This window comes from Colius striatus, chromosome 8 (assembly GCF_028858725.1).
Source record: "Colius striatus isolate bColStr4 chromosome 8, bColStr4.1.hap1, whole genome shotgun sequence".
Taxonomy (NCBI): domain Eukaryota; kingdom Metazoa; phylum Chordata; class Aves; order Coliiformes; family Coliidae; genus Colius; species Colius striatus.
Window position 1 is genome coordinate 24,295,603 of NC_084766.1, and position 7,307 is coordinate 24,302,909.

A 7,307-nucleotide genomic window follows, 5' to 3' on the forward strand; every position below is an offset into this window, starting at 1 on the left:
CCAAACATTGCCTCCCTGATAAGCTGTGGTTCAAAGGCACAGCTTGATGTGCCTTATATTTCAAAAAGGAAGAGTTTTTAGCCCCTGAAACCACAACCCAAGCACTGACCCTTGGCTGCAAGTGATTGGGGGTCAATCTCTCCAGTAATGAGGAAATGGCCTCAGGTTGCACCAGGGGAGGTTTAGATTGGAGATGAAGAAGAACTTTTTCACTGAGAGGGTTGTTAGGCACTGACACGGGCTGCCCAGGGAGGTGTTGGAGTCCCCATCCCTGGAGATATTGCAAAGCCATATAGCTGAGGTGCTGAGGGATATGGGTTAGAGATGGGCTTGGCAGTGTGAGGTGAGGGGTTGGACTTGATCTTTAAGTGTCTTTTCCAACCATAATGATTCCATGAAAGGGCAACAGTCACTGGGGCCAAACCCTGGGTGCAGGTACATACTTGGAGAGGGATTGCTCAGCTCTCAGCGTGCTTGCTTTGGCCTGTCAGTGTTCCTGCACAGCAATGGTGTTACAAAGCAAATAAGCAGTGCTCATCCTTCATTTCATTACACGTTTTTTATCTCAAATTGCACAGCACACACTTGCAAATGAGTTCTGCAGTGTCACTGCCATCTAAACCAGGTTTTGCAAGTTGTCTTGATTTAATTTTTAAACTGTTCTGCCCTGGTTTGGAGTTGAAATAAGACTTTTTTTCCTCTCTTAAATTATCATGTGTGGCTGGAAACTGTCATGTTGCTGCTGCATCTCACTGCCTGGGGCAACAGTATAGACAAAAAACATGAGTGCTGCTAGGGATAGATGTTGGCACCAGCCAGACCAGTTATCAGGCTTTGCAATCTCACTGGCTTGGGTTAACTAATATTTTTCCATGCAGTGAATAAATTACCATGTTTAGTTCTGGTTGCTCATCCCCCCAGCGAGGGTTCCGTGCTGAAGCTCATAAATTGTGCAGGCACATAGATGCCAAGATCTCGGTGCTGGGTGCCACACTGACCTTTCCCTTGTGCTGTGGAGCAGAAGGAGACCTCTGCTGGCACCATCTCCCTGGCCCCATCATGCTCCAGCCCAACTTTGTTCCTGGGAACTGCCCATGGGTGAGGAATTGCAGTTTCTGGGCTCCTGTGTCTTAATGCAAGGAGAATCTGTCCCCACGCTGAGGTGCAGACACTTCCCTGCTGATTTCAGTCTGCACTGGGGAGAGCAGAGCTCTCCTTTCCCTGCCAATCTGGAGTCCTACCTCTTCTGGGTTAGTCCATGTTTTTCTCCCGGGCTAAGACCACCTCCCACCTTGCAAATCCACTACCCAGCCTTTCCATGGGGTGCCTTACGTGATTTTAATCCCGGTTCTTTTTCCACCAGAAAAAGAACTGTGTCCCACTGCATCCTCTCAGCTTCTGGCTGAAGTTCCTGTGCTGCTGGGGCTGAGAACTGGAGATGAATGGAGGTGCAAACCCACCTTGGCCATTGTGGCTGTGTGTAGCTGGATGTGTGCACAGGTCTATGATATGACTGTGTCTGCATTGGCCTGAGGTGGTTTTAGAGTTTGTGTCTTCCAACCTTTTCCTTATAAAGCTTCAGTCTTTCTCCCCAGAGCAGAGCTCTTGGCCCAGCTGCCTGCCTGGCCTGACCCTGGGGAGCAGAATCTCAGTAACCTCTTGCACAAAAGCCTCTGGCTCCATTGTGCCTTGCCAAGGCCGTTCTGCAGCAGCAGCACAAGAGGGGGCTGACAGCACACACTGCAGGAGGGGACCCCCTGCCCAGGATATTGCTGGGTGTCAGGAGGACACAGGCTTGGAGATGCCTGGTTCTTCCTCCCTGGCTGCATCTGGAGGGAGTAGGAAGCTGGTTCTACAAGAGCATAAGGAGCACAGGGAAAGGGAGCAGGTGGACAAAAGTCCTCTATGCAGGTAGCCCTTAGTGTGGTACTCCCACTCCAGTGAGATTCCCTGCCTGCTTCTGGAGCTGTCATAAGGCAAGCTCAGCCCTTTCCCTCTCTTTTTGTTTTATATCCTGTTGTCATCCTTCTGTGCCAGACCCTGGTACCCAGTCGCTCGGGCTTGTGCCTCTGGGCTGCTGCACCTTCCTGCAGCACCTGCACCCTTGGAAGTGCCTCCTCTACAGTGTGGGAATTTGGGTGATGGAGGCAAAGTGAGGCCATCACCAGTTCCCCCCTTGTGCAGAATATTTCTTCCATCCTATAGGAGCTTGTAACTCTGTAGGAGCTGGGGGAGGAGGGGTGAGGATGCAAAGCCACACACTCATAACCACAAGACTGGTGAAGTGTAGAAAGGCTTCCTGTGACCATGGAAGGACAATGAGCCCTAGCAGGCATGCAGCTTACTGATGACATCCCAGTGTGGGACTGGCCACAGCCCTGCACCCAGGGCATCTTCCTGCACAAAATGAGGATAGAGCCACTGCCTCCCTCATCCATCAGGCTGAGGCACTCCTGATCTCTCAGGTTAGAGGGTTTCCTAGCTCAGGGATGTCAGTGCAATGGGAATTACAATAAGTGAAAGGGGCTGGTGGGAACAAGCCCTTTTCCTCTAAAAACAAAGCCTGATGTCTCTGCTTACCCCATAGCCAAGGTCATCAGCTGAATCCCCAAAACCCACCTGCTCCTACTGGGAGGCAGGGTTTTACTGCAGAGGAGCTGCAGTTTATGGCACCGTGGAGAAATATGCTGGATGTGCATGGCACAGCAAAGGGAAAGTTAGTCTATTAAATAGTAAATTATCCCTCTGCTGCTTCTTCATCGAGGAGGGTTAATGAGTGGCTCAAGGCAGAGCAAGCAGGGAAAAGTGTGTGTGTGTGTGTGCACTACAGATGTGGAACAATTGACACATCTGGGAACCCCCAAATGCCCGATCCCACGCTGCACCAACAATAGTGTTTCCATGTGCGAGGCGCTTCACAGACCCCTCCTGCGTGGGGTTTATTCAAACCAGCTTGTGCCGTGCCGCAGAGCTCCTGGGAGGCTGCTGTGTCCAGCTGTGCTGGGAGCAGCACCTCCCTGTCTGCCTCGGGGCTGCTTGGAGCAAATGTGGACTAGAGCTTGTTTTGGGAAACCAGGGTGTGAGGCTTGGTCCCTCTGCTCAGCTGTGCCACGACGCAGGGGTGCAATGCCTTGCTGACTGTCCCCCTCCTGCTGCTCTGCAATTGCTCAAGGCAGCGGAGCAAGCTGGGCTCCAACAGACACTGGCGTGTAAGGCTGGGGCCAAATCCACCTGCTCGAAAGCCTCAGCATCTCAGATCATCCTGGAGGACCCAATGGGTGCTGTTCCCTCCACTCAGTGCCAGTGGTGAGGTTCCCCGGGCAGTAGAGCTGCGCTGCTCTCCCGCAGCCAGTGGGGCCACATTGGTAGAGCGCTGCTGGCCGTGTTGGCAGGGCAATGCTGGCACGGGGTGATGCTGGCCATGTTCACGGGGTGGTACTGGCAGCGTTCACAGGGCAGCACTGCCAGTGTTTGCCAGGCAATGCTGATGGCGCTGGCAGGGCGATGGCAGTGTCTGGAGGGTGATGCTGTGTTCACAGGGCAACCTTGGCAGTGCTTACAGGGCACTGCTGGCCACATTCACAGTGTGATGCTGTCCATATTTTCAGGGCTGTGAGATGCCAGAAATAGTGCATCCCAGCCCTGCCTGCTGCTGCTGCTCCTCGCCAGGCGAGATTTACAGCCATCCCCATAGCCCCAGGCAGCCGAGACCACTCCCTAATAGACACATCAAGGGCATTGTCACAGCACAAGCCCAACAGGTGCCCTAAAGGGGCCGGCACTGCCTGCTCACACACAATGCCTCACTCTCCAAAGCTGAGCGTGCAGGCGGAACAAAGGCAGCCTGGGCTCCCAGCACGAGCTGAGCTGGCCAGGCGTGACACGTGTGGCCCCAGCCAGCAGAGGGGCAGCCCAGGAGCCCACCCTGTGTGGGGACTCTGGGGGATACTGGGCAGACAGAGGATGCTCTGCTCCTGGCACATCTCCAAATGGGTCTTGTGGCCATTGCTCCCAAGCTAGGTGTGTTTTAGTGATGTTGCTGGTGGAAAGAAGGGCACAGCCCCAGTGTAAGGGGAGCTGGATCCTGCCGTTGACAACGCTCTTCAGCAGGCACCATGCGTGTACGCCATTGCCTGTGTTCTAAACATTGCCTCTCTGCATCAATGCCTGGTCCGCCCCTGAGAAAGGCTGAGCGCTGCTGTGGGCTAGTGACAGCCATGGCATTGCTTCGAGGCACAGCCTAAATGCCTTAACAAGCCCAAGCTGGGACGCGCTGCCTCCTCCCTGCATGCTGAGGCGTGGGGTGCACAGCGCAGCACCATCACCTCAAAGCCCAGATGTGCTGGAAGGTGCTGTTGATGCTCCAGTGGGAAACCCAGTGCCAGCCCAGCCCACGGGAGAGCTAACAGGGACAGGGGAGAGATGCTTGGCTGCTGCCCTGGGAGGGTTTGGCTTAAAACTGGCAGCATCTTTTGTTTGAAGCTTTGTAGCTGCTTCGCATCTTTTTGCACGACAGGTCTGGCGCGTACCCTGGAATCCTTCCCTGGATCTTCCCATGAAAACTCCTCTCCTGCAAAAAAAGCTTCTGCTTCATTTTAACCAAACCCAGAGCCCATCAGACGATCCAGATGGTCTCTCTCTCTATCAAGCAGTTTGGCCCAAATCCCGGTGGCAGACGGCAGGACCAGGCCTCCCCTGATAAATTAAAATTTGGGGTTTATTTTCCTTGCTCCTCATCCATTTTCAGAGGCACTCTGGGCCTTTCCCAGGCAGCTCTCTGAGGCCCGTGCCAGCCCGTGCAGGGGACCCTTTGCCGTTTGAGATCAGCCAGATGAGCTGGGGCCTGAGCTGTGAGAGGGGAATCTCATCCCCCTGCCCTGCTGTCCTGCCTGGCAGGGCTCACTCAGCCCTCGCTGTGCTGGCAGCCCTGGGAGGGGGTTGTTTTTGCAACCAGCCAGCTGTAGAGCGGTGGGCCGGGCCGGCAGCCCACTGCAGTGGGGTGTTCCATGGGGCCAGGGCACAGGCACGCTGGCTGCATGGCAGGTGGTGGCAAGAAACTCCCATGGAAGAGCAGGAGGTGAAGTATCCACAGGAGAAAATGTGGATGTTGGCCTGAAATGAGGTTTTCAGCCTCCCAGCCCTGTGCTCCCACTGGGGCTGGGGCAGGTGATGGTGGCCTCCAGGCAGGCCCCTGCTGGCTGCTCCCTTTGCCAAGACCCTGGCTGTAAAGTGACTGGGTGTTGCTGCAGCTGGACACACAGAGGAGGGAGCCTATTTGTTCTGCAGATCATGAGGATTTGCCTGGGGCAACTGCCTTCCAAAGGAAGGAAATAAGATCCTTCCTCCTGCTCCAGCCTTCCCACCAGCACCAGAGGTGAAGGGCAGGTTAGGAAGACCCGGCTCTGCTCTGCCAGCCAAGGAGTGAGGGGCGGTTTGGGAGGGAAGTGGGGGTCACAAGCATCACACCAGTAGTGGCCAGCTTTGGGGAACGCCAAGCTGCTAGGAAACAACCTTCACTCCCTGCAACTGAGCCCAGGTCTTCAGCACGAGGCCCCTTTGGATGCCATTGCCACCAGGGTCCCCCGGGGAGCCTCGGGGTGGGCTGCGGGGACACCTCTGCCAAAGCTGCGCCAGCCAGGGCTCTACTCCCAGAGTCCTGGGAAGCAGCTCATCTTCCTCGCTGTCAGCGCTGCTGGATAGCAACGAGGAACAAACCCCTTTCATCCATCTCAGGCACAGCTTCCTCCCGGGACTGTGGCCAGAGGAAGGAGATGTCACGAAAATGCAGACAGATGATGGGAGCCTGCATTGGGGATGGGAAAGGGCTGCTGCTCCCGGCCAAGCTGGTGCAACTCTGCCTGTGTGTGAGGTGGCCCTCGCCCGAGAGAGCCCCGGTGCAAACACCTCCCTCATGCCCTGATGAAGGAGCTAGTGGAGCTCCATATGCAGTGGGCATTGATTTATGAGGTGCTCCTGCCCCCAGAACCTGCCAGCATCCCTGCAAATATCCTGCTGGTCAGGGAAATGAGCGTGTGGTGGGGTGGCTATGCTCACACACCTCTTCTCTTGCTGCTGGAGCCCCTGCCTTTGAGTTTACTCTCTGAGGACATTTACAGCAGCTGCTGCTGGCAGCCAGGGCTCCCCTGGGCATCTCAATAGGCTGTTGTTTCTCTGAAGGACTCAGCTCCTGGAGCCATGGGGTTACAAGTGTTTCAGGTGTCATTAGCGAAACCTCCTGGTTACACTCTCCTGCTTTGCATGTGCAGACCTCAGGGTAGAAAATGGAAGGTAGTCAAATGAATGCAATGCTCACATTTCTGAAGTGTCAATCGTTAGGGACCAAGCTTGCTCAACTTCTCGTCTACGCTCTTTTTCACGTTGGATGGAATAGGTCTATTTTGTCTCTTTCTTTCTGGTGGATTAGCCACAGAGACATGTTGGCGGTTTTAACGTTAAGATGTTCCCCTTGGAGTGAGAGAGGACATAGGTAATGCCACAGTAAGGGCTCCAAGACTTGCTGTCTGTGTGTGGGGCAAAGAGCAAAGTGGAAATGCATCCCCATGTGCTCCCTGCGTGCCGGGGCGCTTGGCCACAGGGTTCCCATGAGCAGATCGTGTGCCTTCTAATCCCCACGGCTGCCGGGGCTCTGGATGATGGGGATGGGGCTCCGGGCTGCCGGGTGGGAGCAAGACCAGGGCTGCCTGAAGCACACTGGGGGATGTGAAAGCTCTTGGTACCCCCTGAGGAGAGGTGGGAAGCTCTGCCAAGGAACACTCCGCCTGCAGCCGCTCGGCTTCCAGGCTGTTTCTCTGATCTCTACCGGACCCCGGGGCTGCTCTGCCCGCACGCTGCCAGGTCGCCTTGCAGCACCGCGGCAGCCCGCAGCCATCCCACGCGGGGAAAGGGGCGCTGCCGGTGCCCTACGGGCCACCCCCGCCGTCCCGGGTGCGGGGACGGCGCCCGGAACCCCCTCGCTGCACCGGCGCGGCGGCACGGAGCCCCGACGGCCCCGAGCGCCCGTGTGTGCTGCCCGGCCGGCACCGCTCCGACCCCCGCGGGTGCCGGTGCCGGGGCGCGGGGAGGGGCGGCGGCGGCGCGGGGGGGCCCGTCGGGGCGGGCGGGGCGCGGGGAGGGAGGAGCCAGCGCGGGGGCTGTGGGATGGGGCGGCACTGAGGGACGGGCGGCCGGCTGTACGCCGACGGGGCTCTCGCCCCGGACCCGAGCCGTAGCGAGGCGTGCCGGAGCGAGCCCCCTTACCCCCGGCTCCCCGGTGATGAGCAGCCGTCCCGCCGCTTAACCCCGCTGCC